At 42.8% G+C, this 12,892-nt stretch overlaps 1 protein-coding gene across 4 annotated transcripts in view; it reads left to right on the forward strand.

The window, feature by feature from the left end:
* The window catches only part of CCDC88A (coiled-coil domain containing 88A), a 4,373,054-nt gene that overhangs the window by 1,019,564 nt on the left and 3,340,598 nt on the right, over positions 1-12,892 (forward strand). The window lies entirely within an intron of this gene.

Genomic DNA, 12,892 nt, shown 5'->3' on the forward strand with positions numbered 1-12,892 from the left:
CCTGGGGAAATCCAGCATGATAGCGGACAGATTGTGCAGGGCAATTCTTATGCCTCACAAGTAGTCCCTGAAACAGGAAATTGTGAACCAAGTTTTTCATAAGTGGGGCCAGCCTTGCTGCAACCTCTTTGCCAGATTCATCAACTCCAAATGCAGCAGTTACTTTGCCCTAATTCCCCCTCCGGGGGAGTCACCAAGGGATGGACCTGTTCACGATTAGCCCCCAGCACTTTTGTACACTTACCCCCCATTTCCATTAATACCAAAAGCTCTCCAGAAAGCCAAATCGTTGAGTCGCAGGCTAATTCTCATTGCTCCTTACGGGCCTCATCAGATATGGTTCCCCATTCTGTGGCCCCGTATTCAGGAGGATCCTTGGATCCTGGACCCAGTGCCGGATCTTCTAAGTCATCAGTCAGGAACACTGCACCCCTCCCTTCAAAGACTCAAGCTGACGGTTTGGTTACTCCACTTCCCATCTTAGCCAGGCTTCCTGAACTTTCCCTGGCAGTACGACACATTCTGATTTTTGTCGCACAAGAATACAACTAGGAAACTTTATGCAAGGAAATGGAAGATATTTTCTTGTTGGGCTGAAAGAAACCATATAGACCCTTTTACAGCCCTATATCTGCGATCCTAGAATTTCTAACAAACCTGTAATCTGGGTGCAGCGGCAGCCATGGTACGAGTACAACTAGCTGCCATATCAAACTACCACAAAGGAGACATGGGGTCCAATATAATGTCCCATAGATTATGCTAAGCCTTTCTGAGAGGTACATTCCTTTTAAGACCTCCCATAAGAGAACCACCACCTCCTTGGGACCTCAGTTTGGTGTTATCTTCTTTAATTCTCCCTCCATTCGAACCAGCCTTCTCTTCCCCACTAAAGTTCTTATCTTGGAAGACGATCATTTTAACAGCAATTACTTCCGCTAGGAGGGTTTTAGAACTGCAAGCTCTGTCTGTCTGTTCTCCCCATTTGATTTTCCACAAAGACAGAGCCTCTTTCTCTCTCTCTCAGGACAAATTCTTCCTTTCTGCCAAAAGTATATTCTGAGGCCAATTTAAATCATTCTGTTGAGCTTCCCATATTCTTCCCCAATCATGGCAACAAGGCGGAATACAAGCCTCACCAATTGGATGTCCATAGGCAGTTGCCTTTTTACTTGCATGGGACAAAGGAATTTAGAAAATCTGACCAACTGTTTGTTTCATTCTCAGAAAACTATAAAGGAACTTCAGTTTCAAAAGTCACCTTATAAAAATGGCTGACAGACACCATTACTTATGTCTAGGACTCTCAGAATAAACAGTTACCAGGAAAAATTAGAGGTCATTCAACTAGAGCTATGTCTACTTCCACTGCCTTTTCAAGCAAGGCTCCCTTTGGATTCAATTTCTGCTGCAGCTACATGGGTTAATCCTCATACCTTTATCACTCATAAAGTAAATGTGGCCTCCCGGAACAGGGCATCCTTTAGTTCCACTGTTCTGAAGAGATTATTCCCTTGAGCCACCCGAGAAAGAAGGTGCTTGGGGATGCTGTCCCAACCATCAAGAATGAAGGCGAAGTAGGACAACGTAACATAAGGAAGATATGTACTCACCATAACGTTCCATGTTTGTTGTCTATAATCTCGCCTTCATTCTTGCATCCCACCTTCCTGGAGGATCGAGAGGAATTTTGCTGAACTTTGCTGCAAGTTTCCTGATTCCCTTCATGCCTTAGGAGTTATTGGCAGAGGATCTGTTGTAGTTGTATTGGGTTGCATAGTCTAGTGATTAGTTTCTCTCAAATGAGATCTGAGTAACGGTCACTAGGCATCTTGGGATAGGGTATAGCCTCGAGCCAGTGAAAGCTCTCGAGCTTTAGTATGCTGCTGAGTCGGAACCGATGCTCAGTTCTGAATCCAACCATCAAGAATGAAGGCAGGATTATGAACAGCAAATATGGAACGCTAGGGTGAGTACATAACCTGTTTTTATTGCAAGTGAGCAGTTCAACTGGAAAATGATTACTGACAAAATTGGCATATGTGATTTGGTATTGCAATAGGGGATACTAGGTTGAAAGGAAAAAAAAGATTGTGTACAGTAATCACTATTTGGGCTGAAGATGCTTCTGGATTACTTGATTGTCCAGGGCTCTAGTATACAAGTGTAGTATACCACATTGTTATGTGATAAGTGGATGGTCTTGGCACTTTGCTAGGTAATTGCAATAGAATTTTGTTTTTCTAGATTTTCTTCATGTCAAGGGCTGGCAAGTCACTGCGATAGATATGGATTTAGGCAGCTGAAAATCTGATTTGTGACAGAAAAAGTTCTGAGACAAGGATATTTTTAATCTTCTGAAGTGAGTCTAAAGACATTCATCAGTAAAAAGAGGACTGCACCAGATGTGTAGAGCACAGTCATCTGGTATCACTTACAATCATCATGGCAGTTGGAAGATAATGGCATCATTACACATCTCACATCCAGTACATACTAAAAATGCAGTAGTTGTCTTTGATGTCCCATACTCTTGCTAAAAAGCCTGGTTAAGTGTGAGGCACCAATACCTGTGCCATACCTGCCAGTAAAAACTTGTCTTGTAGAATGGTGACCAGGCAACTTGGTCCATACGGCTACCTGGAACACTGGTCAACATTTTTTTGTGTTGTGGTAAGGCAGTGCACTGGTCAACATTTTGTGTTGTGGTAGGGCAGTGGTTTGCTGATTGAAGGGATCTAGTGTACTGGCAATAACGACAGACAGAAAAGTAAGTATCATGAAATAATGAATAAAAGCACTGTGTTTTAGGCTTTTTGTCAGAATGTCACTGAGCGTTTCACTGGAGATTTATGTGGTCGAGATCCCCTTTTGTATCACTAATGAGTCCTTCCCTTGTGCATTTAAAAACGTCTTGTATTTTGATAATTGAAGTAATTTCCCTCAAGTTTTTTTTTAGAATGTAAAATTAATAGGAGATAAAAACAAAGACTGTGGCTGTAAACTATATTCCCACGCATGAATCAGCAATACCCATATTTATGGGGACATGATAAAACTATTTCTAAATATAACTTAATTTTATCAACGAGACAAAGTCGTGGATAGTAATTAATAAAGAGTTGGAGAATTTTATTTGGGAGGGGAAGATGGCAAGAGTCAAGTGGAATAAGTTGGTCCTTCCAGTAGAATAAGGTGGTTCAAGAGTACCTGATTTGAAGGGATATTTTAGAGTAACACAGGTAAGGCTTTTATATGTAACGCAAGCAGAAAGGTGCAGTTCAACATGGAATGGGATGATGATGAAGCGAGGGGGTGGAGTTCAAGGAATAAGGAAAGAGTGGGATTTTGCACACAGATCCTTAAGGTAGAGTATAACAGTCATAAAGAATGTTATATTCATGAAGTAGCCAAAAGTACTAAGAACTAAGCCAGCACATGAATGGAGAAAGGAGATTCTGCCAATAGGAATGTTGCAATTAGGTGTACAAAGAATAGGCAAGCGGACGCTGGAATTTACTCCAGGAAACTGGCAAAGGAGCCAAGGTATTAGGAATAAATAGAGAGGGAAAGGTAATAGAATGGGAAGAGGCCAAAGAAACATTTAGACTGCATTCTAGGGACTGCCTTCTGTATCGGAGACTGATATCAGAGTATAGGCAAAGAGAAAGGGTTAGGGGAATCCTAGGTGAAGGACCTGCACTGGTTGGGTTTTTAGTTGAATCTAAAACAGAAGCTCCTGTTAAAAAGGGATAATTAGTAAGGCATGTAAAATATTGCATGATAACTTCAGGAATCGGTTAGAGGAGGTCAGAAAAGATTGAGAAGAGATTAAAAAAGCAATTCACAAAGAATCAATGGGAGAACATGTATATGGCTCACAAATATGCAACAAAGTCTAGAAGATTTAGGAGTTTTGTTTGGGAAGCATTTGTATAGGTACTTTTATACCCTAAGCAAACTCCAAAGAACTTTCCTCAAGTAGATGGCAAATGGTGGAGATGTGATGGGGAAGAGAGAGGGTGTACCTGAGGTGAACATGTAATGTTAATTTGTCTATCTCGCTGTCGTTCTTGCTGTTTGGGTTCGGAGCTGATCCTCGGCTCTGACTCGGCCATCTTCTATAGCTCGAGAGCTGATTACTGGCTCGAGGCTACCCCTTATCCCAGAATGCCCAGCGTCAGCTACCCAGATCTCGTTTGCCGATTCAGCTGCGAGGTTGCTTCCTTACTGGCTCAGGCTTGTATAATCTTTTTGATATTATATATTGTTTTTTCCTTGAAAGTTTGTCAAGTAATTGTCTTTTAGTATATAGATAATATTCCTTTATCCCTTTTTCGCGTTCTTGTGTATTTTAGCTTTGTTGGCCGTCACTCCATAACTCTTAGGCCTTCTGTTCCCTTGAACTCGTTTAAATTAGAGAGGCCCCCCCCCCATAGGATAGCCGTTTAAATTAGAGGCTTTCCTTCTATTTAACTGTAAAAAAAAAAAAAAAAAAAAAAAACCTCTTATTTGTTCTTGTTTTTATAGTATAGTTTTTCATTATTTGTTGTGTGGTGGTTGTACTATAATGTCTAAAGATACTAAGGTATCTGGCTTCAAAAAGTGTGACTCATGCTGTCGGAAAATGTCTCTGACAGATGGGCACACTAGTTGTGTTTATTGTTTGGGTGCTGTTCACCTGCAGAACTCCTGTTCTATATGTCATGCTTTTAGTCCAAGGGTCCTGCAGGAGCGGAAAAACAAATTAATCCTTTGGGGATTATTGAAGCCTTAGGATTCTCCGGCTAAAAGTGCTCAGCTAGCGAAATCTCCTAAGTCTGTCAAGCTGTCGGCTCCACCTTCGGAACAGACTCTTTTACTTGACCAACCAAGTATGTCGGTACCGGCTGGCACTGACAAGACAACTCCTCCGTCGGCTCCATCTGCTATTTCGAAGCCATAAGAGACTGAGGTTGCCATCCTTGGAGTCCATCCACTCGGCACCACAGTCACCTTTATTACAGAGTGAATGTAGCCATCATTCTTTCCACTCCTCTCGATCCTCTAGATTATCGGATCATGATGTGGAGAGAGTAGTAAGTAGGTTGCTTAAGTCACAGGCACTGGCAAAAATTCTGTCCAGCCCACCTCAACAGGTATCTGCTCCAACCGCCTCTATTTCTATTCCTCCTCCGACTACTTTTAGCTCGGAGCCGGAGACAATGAATCCACAGGCAGTAGAACTGTTGGCGCCGATCATTATTTCTCCTTCAGTTCCAATTACCTCGATTGTTCCTTTTATCGAGGCATCTGGGCACCAAGGCACTCTCGTCGGCTCCGAGGAGGGGGGGGGGGAGTGGCATCGGACCCTTTTCCGTCCCCGTTCTCCCTCTCAGAGCTTCAGCGCAGGTGAGCTCAGCTCCAACATCGGCCTCGGAGCGGTCACCCTTGACACAGAGAAAGACTCCTGTTCTGAGCCGGAGCTTTCTCTGCCTAGAGGTCGGGATGCCTTCGAGGACATGCAGAGTGTGCTGTCCCCCGAGACACCTCTACTGCCAGCTCCATTGGCTCTTCCCCCCCCCATGGTGTCTGTGCCAACCTCTACTCCTCCTCCAGACCCCAAGCGTAGGGGACCTATGCCCCAGGATACCCCATTGGGTGATCCCTCTTCTTCCAAAGCCTCCCCTGATCACTCGGAGGAGCCTCCCCAGAAGAAGTGTAAGAGGAAGCACATAGACTCCCCTGAGTCTGTCACTTCAGATACAGACATGGATGAATCGGAAGGGTCCCCAAGGTTTCCCTCTGAAGAGGTTTCCTTTTCGGACATCCTTGAAATGTGTAGGCAGAGGAGGGACTGGACTTCCCTAGCCCCTACCAAGGACGAGTCTGTATACCTGGACGCATTTGGTTCCCGACCTTCCACCTCCTGGGTATCTCCTCCTTTTGATCCACTCATGTCTGTAGTGGCTTGAAAGGCTTAGTCAGCTCCAGATTCTGTGGAACCTACTCCGAGGAGACCAAATAAATTCATTACAGCCCCCCAGGACAAGCAATTCCTCTCCAAAGGTGTGCCCGTTGATGCCATGGTGGTAGCAGCAGCCACCAAGAAAGAGTTAGCAGAGACCTCTTCTTTTGTTCATCCTCCGAGCAGAGTGTCTCAGACGATGGACAGATATGGAAAGTGAATGTTTGCTTCAGCGACCTTTCCTGTGAGGTCCCTGAATTATCTATGCCATTTTACACATCTTCAAAGGGATCTCCTGAAAGAGCTTGGAGATGCCCTTCAAGATCCTACAGCTGAGGGAACAGCAGCCAAAGTAGCTTCTCAGCTTATGACTCTTAATTCCATAGTTAACTCCTCCATGAGGCTGATTTCCTATGCAGCCGATAGAGCGAGCAGAGCTGCAGGGACAGGTGTTTCTCTCAGGAGATATGCTTGGCTGCGGCTGTGTCAGTTTGCGGAACCCTTTCGAGCGTCCTTCACCAATACTCCCTTTGATGGCTCTCTTCTTTTTTGGGCCTCAGGTGAAAGACACGTTGACCAGGTGTGAACAGGAAGGCAAGACTCTCTCTGCCGTGGGAGTCTGTTTTTCCACTCCTTCCAGACCTTATCCCAAAGGTCAGAAGAGTGGAAAGATGTGGTTCCGAAAATCCCAGGGACCCTTGCCTGACACGTGGCGATTTTTTTTTTTTTTTTTTTCCCCGGAGGCAGAGGGGGAAACAACAATAACAGACGCCGCCCTCGTGGCAGAGGGGGACCGCAAAACCAGGATGACAGAGAAACTTTCTCTGCCAAACCCTTCCAGCATCCCTGAAGGGTTGCCCGACTGCTCACCTCTGGAGGCAGTCGGGGGAAGACTTTTTCTGTCCCCAAAAGCCTGGCAAAATATAACAAGAGACAGATGGGTACTATCCATCATATCTGGAGGTTACAAAATTCCCTTCCATCAATCCCCCATAGAATCGAGAAAGCCCATCCCAGATGTCCCACCCAATCTAAGGGATCAAGCAGTCACAGAAGTTTCAAGACTGCTAGAAAAAAGCGCCTTTCAAGAAGTCCCTGCAGACCAACTAGGATCCAAAACTTACTCAAGATTCTTTTTAGTACCAAAAAAGACAGGGGACTGGAGACCAATACTGGATCTCAGCAGATTGAACAAATCTGTACAAAAAGAAAAGTTTTGGATGGTGACACAGCAGTCCATTTTCCCTTTTCTGGGTCAGGACAATTGGATGTGCTCCATAGATCTTCAGGACGCATACTACCATATCAAGATGGACAGACGCTCCAGGAGATTTCTTCCCTTCTGGGTAGGGGCCAGTCATTACCAGTTCAGAGCTCTGCCCTTTGGTCTCACCTCAGCCCCCAGGGTGTTCACCAAGTGTATGGCAGTAGTCACAGCTCACCTGAGGCATCAAGGATTCCAGGTTTTTCCCTATCTAGACGACTGGCTCCTGACTGCTACCACCAGGCATCAACTCTTAGAGGCACGGGATTATACAATTCCATCATGCACTCAACTAGGCATTACAGTAAACTTCGAAAAATCTGCCTTGTTGCCCTGTCGGTCTATTACATGCATAGGAGCAGAATTAAACACAAAAGAAATGTTTGCAAGATTACCACAGGAAAGAGTTTCCACTATTCATCAACAAGTGTTATTTCTAATGCAGAGCAAAAGGGTTCAAGTCAGACATGTCCTCCAAGCTCTAGGCTGCATGACAGCTGCAATTCTTTTTGTCCCATTAGCGCGTTTCCACATGAGAATCCTTCAATGGCTTCTTTTCACGCAGTGGTCTTTCCAGGAACTACCCATGTCTCACATGATCCTGATCACAGAAACATGCAAAAGGCACCTTTCTTGGTGGATGGTCACCCCGCTAGTAATTCAGGGCAGACCCTTCATACAACCCCCTCTGGTAGCCACAGTGGCCACGGACGCCTCCCTGATAGGGTCGGGGGCATTATCTAGGCAGGACAGTCCAAGGCACTTGGCAACCTCACGAGTACCGTCTTCATATCAATGTCCTAGAAATGAGAGCGGTTCTCCTAGCGTTGCAAGCCCTTCAACCTTTCCCAGACCATTGCAATCCAGACAGACAACATGTCAGTGGTTTGGTACATCAACAAACAGGGCGAGACCAGGTCTTACCCCTTATGTTGAGAAGCACTCGGACTGTGGCAATGGGCGATTTCCTCCCAACGTTTTCTGATAGCAACGCACATCCCTGGGAAATCCAACGTTATAGCGGACAGGCTCAGCAGAGCTATCCTCATGCCGCACGAGTGGTCTCTGAATCAGGAAGTTGCGGATCTTATCTTCCGCAAATGGGGACAGCCTTGCTGTGACCTATTTGCCACTCCTCTCAACAACAAATGCAGCAGCTACTTCTCCCTACTTCCTCTTCCAGGTCATATACCCAGAGATGCTCTAGTCCACGATTGGCCTCAGGGGCTTCTTTACGCTTTTCCCCCTTTTCCCAAGACTCATACAGAAAGCAAAATCGTTGGGTTGCAAAATGATCCTCATGGCCCCATATTGGCCTTGACAAATATGGTTCCCGTTCCTACACCTCCACCTTCTGGATCAACCATGGATTCTAGACCCGGTTCCAGGTCTGCTGATTCACCAATCAGGCGGGTTGCACCAATCCCTTCAAACTCTCCAGCTTACAGCTTGGTTACTCCACTAACAACCTTAGCCAGGCTTTCCAATATCTCCCCACCAGTCCGTGATATTATTGTTTCCTCCCATAAGTCTACTACGAGGAAAACGCATGCTAGTAAATGGAAATTGTTTTCTTACTGGGCAGAATCCCGAAATTTGGATCCTTTCTTAGCCCCAATCCACAAAATTCTTGAATTTCTAACACAGATTTTTCAGTCTGGTGCGGCTTCCGCTACCATTAGAGTACAACTAGCTGCCATTTCTAATTTTCATATCGGTATGTTTAATTCTAGCATAATATCTCATAAGCTCTGCAAAGCCTTTATGAAAGGAACATCTCTTCTCAGACCCCCAGTTAGAGATCCTCCCCCTCCTTGGGATCTCAATATAGTTTTAGCCTCCTTAATTTTGCCTCCCTTTGAACCGGCAGCATCGTGTCCTTTAAAATTTCTTTCTTGGAAGACACTTTTTTTGGTTGCTATCACTTCAGCTAGACGTGTCTCAGAACTTCAAGCACTATGTGTTCGTCCTCCTTACCTGGTGTTTCACAAGGGCAGAGTTTCTCTGAGGACCAATCCATCCTTTATTCCTAAAGTCTGCTCAGAGAACAATTTAAATCAATCCATAGATCTCCCAGTTTTCTTTCCTAATCACAGTAACAAGGCAGAATACAAGCTCCACCAATTGGATGTACACAGACAATTGAGTTTTTACCTCCATAGAATTAAGGAACTAAGAAAGTCAGACCAGTTATTTCTTTGTTATGCTTTCAACAAACCAGGACTTCCAGTTTCTAAAGTGACCTTATCCAGATAGTTATCTGATACTTATTGCCTTTATTTATCAATTACGAAATAAAGAACTACCAGCTAAATCAAAAGGTCATTCCACTAGAGCATTAGCCAGTTCTGCAGCGTTTCAGTCTAGGTTGCCCATAGACTCATTCTGTGCAGCTGCCACTTGGGCAAACCCCCACACTTTTATCTCTCATTACAAGGTAGATATGGTCTCCCGGAGCAGAGCCTCCTTTGGTTCTACTGTTCTGAAGAGTTTGTTCCAATGAGCCACTCGGGATTTTAGGTGCTAGGGACGTTGTCCCAAACAGCAAGAACGAAGGTGAGATAGATAACATAAAGAAGTTATGTACTTACCGTAACGTTCCATGTTAGTTGTCTTCATCTCGCCTTCCTTCTTGCGTCCCTCCCTCCTTCCCCGTTCCTAGAGGATTGTGAGGAGTTCCCTTTTGTTTTCACTGGCTGAGCATCTTTTGTTACTTCACATGCCAGGTAAATCTGTAACTCTTTCCTTGTTTAGGTGTATTGTACAACCAGTTTTAGTAACTGGTTACTCTACTAATGTCTAGTGTGCGCTATCACAAACGAGGTCTGGGTAGCTGACGCTGGGCATTCTGGGATAAGGGGTAGCCTTGAGTCAGTAAACAGCTCTCGAGCTGTATAAGATGGCCGAGTCGGAACCGAGAATTGGCTCCGAACCCAAACAGCAAGAAGGAAGGCGAGATGAAGACAACTAACATGGAACGTTATGGTAGGTACATAACTTCTTTTTTTTGGAGTGTAATGAATTGGCAGCATGTGACATTTGTTAACCAGGTTAGTCTGACTGGGCCAAAAGCCCCTTTTCAGCCAGGGCTTGAATAAAAAAGTTCCAAGAGTACATGAAACAGTAAATAACAAGGTCAATTATTACATATCAAGCAAGAAAATATAAAGCTAAAAGTAATTTACAATTATTGCAGATGAACAGAGATCATATGAAATTGGAATGTAAATGGTACAAATATATCACGATTAAAAAAAACAGTCAAAAAGAAAGAAGATGGCATAAAAAGAATGTATAGTATGTAAGGAGATCGTAGAATACAAACAGCAGTAAATGAGATGGAGAAAAGTTATAAGTATAGACACATGTATAGGAGGAGGAGGGAGAAAAAGCCAGGTAGGAAGTGAGTGGAAAAGTCTGTGTGAAGAAATAACAGTAATAGATGCTGAAAAGAAAAAACATGCTCATTAATAGAAGTCATGTAGGGTCATTGCAAGAGCAAGACCAAGAATTATGGAAGCAGTTTTTCAGTGCTAATTTTAAGGTGTTAGATTTAGTACTAGATCTGACATTTGGTGGTAATTTATTCCAAGCCTTTGCTATGGCACAGCAGTAGAGTAGTTTGCCACTATTTTTATTGGGTATATAAACTTGCAGTAGGTTCTGTTGTGAGCTTTGTCCAGATTTCTTAGTGTAAGAAATCTGGACAAAGCCTAAAACAATGGGGGACAAAGGCTCAAAAATTGGGGCAGATTTTAAATATTGCTATTGTTCATGTAGACTTTTACTAGAATAACAGGTTTTGTGTTAGCATACATGTTTTTGAAGGATAAACAAGCTGAAATTCAAATGTGTGTAATTGTCTAGTGACTTCAGTCTGGAATGATTTGCCAGAAAGCCACAAATTTTGAGTAACAGACCAAAAATATAATGCAAAAATCTGTACAGTTGAAAGGTATGGTTGGCAAACTTCAAAAATTCCCTACAGAGTACTCTGCCAGGAGTACTGGGCAAACAAATGAGTGCAACTAAGGAAATTATTTTATTGTGCTAGGATACAGGATGTGAATTGCTTTGACATAGTAATGCCTTTAGTTTAATTCTGGTGGCTGCCAAAAAAGTAATTACTAGAAAATGGAAATCAAAGTCTAAACCAACCGTACTTGAAGTAGTGAATATTGTAACCGAGGTAAAAGAACAGTGAGTAAAGTCTTTAGAAAAAGATAGGAGTAAATTATAGGAAAAAAATGGAAATTGTGGGAACAATACATGGAGAAAGATGTTTTGGAAAAGGAATGAGGTTTAAGAAAAGGCAGGAATTGAACAATTTATGTAATGTTTGATTATATTGTGTGATGTGTAATGTTTGTAAATGTGAAGTTGTTAATTTTAAGTTTGTCTGTCACAAATAATTCAATAAGATGTTCTTTAAATATGTCAGTGTAAAACTTGAGTTAATGTTTACATTATTTGAGATTTTTTTTTCTTATGAACTGATGTCAAGTACTATAACACTGGACTGGCAGCCAGTTGCTAGGAATTCTACCATAAGATTTGGAGGGAATGCTGGTGTTGTTAAATACAATGATGTTGTGTACTTTTTTAAAAAATACATTTATTAGCTGGGCAAGCCAGCTGGACATAAGTGTCCCTTTTCAGGGGTGACCTGAGAGCAGTGTCTGGTTAAGTGAGCTGTTCAGAGATGTACAGTAGGAAAAATGAAATGGAAGAAATCCAATCCTATACTCCAAGCAGCACTTTAATAGCTCAAAGCCGAAATTTGCTGCTCTGCCAGATAATTGTGGTAAAAAAAAATGTTTTTTTTCTTCATTCTTGTATTTGTTCAGGGTTGCCAGATTTATGAAAGGAGAGGTAGGGACAAAAAAGACCATTTACGCTAAGCGAAGACTTTATAAAAAAAAAAAAAATGCGGAACTGCCTGCTGTTCCGCATTGAACAAAAGTGGCTCAACTTTGCGATTTATGATGGGCTTGTTTGCCGGTATTTGAGCCAATCAAAAATCCCAGAGCCTCTTCTGTTCAATGCGGAGCAGCAGGCTGTTTTTGCCAGGATTTTAAGAGGCAGTGCGGAACTTGGGATTGGGTTGCTGATCTCAGGACAGTCCCACTCAGATAGGGACGTCTGGCAACCCTGATTTTGTGTTCCACATCAAAGGCCTGAATATGAGAAGTAAAAATAAATGGATGACTGTGCTTCATGTTGACAAGCCCAAATTGTTTAGTTCAAAAAATATAAAACTAATGAAAACCTGATGATATGATTGCTCCGAACATTTTTAAATCCCTTGACTAACCTCACTTCAGGTGTTATTTCATGAGGCTTGTTTTGTGCCTGCACCATCTAGTTCAAGAAATTATTTCCTTTTGTTGTATTTAGTTTGCCCTTCCCTTATTTCCTGCTGTGTTATTTTGCAGGTATATTTGTCTGAAAGTTGTTCTCTACTATTATATTGTATTTTGGGTATGAATGTTCTGTATTATCTGTAAAATTTGCCTCCTGTGCTGTTACATTAAAACATTTGTTTGATTTGGGATTTTAAGACTTAACATTGTTTGTGGTTCCTCTTCAGTTGCTATTTACAGGTATGTGTGCCTTCATGCTTGGAATAGTCTTTACGTTGATCACTTGCTGTCATTGATATTGATACAGTCCTCACTCCT

Source organism: Protopterus annectens, chromosome 1.part2 (genome assembly GCF_019279795.1).
Source record: "Protopterus annectens isolate FY-2018-M chromosome 1.part2, PAN1.0, whole genome shotgun sequence".
Classification (NCBI taxonomy): Eukaryota; Metazoa; Chordata; order Ceratodontiformes; family Protopteridae; genus Protopterus; species Protopterus annectens.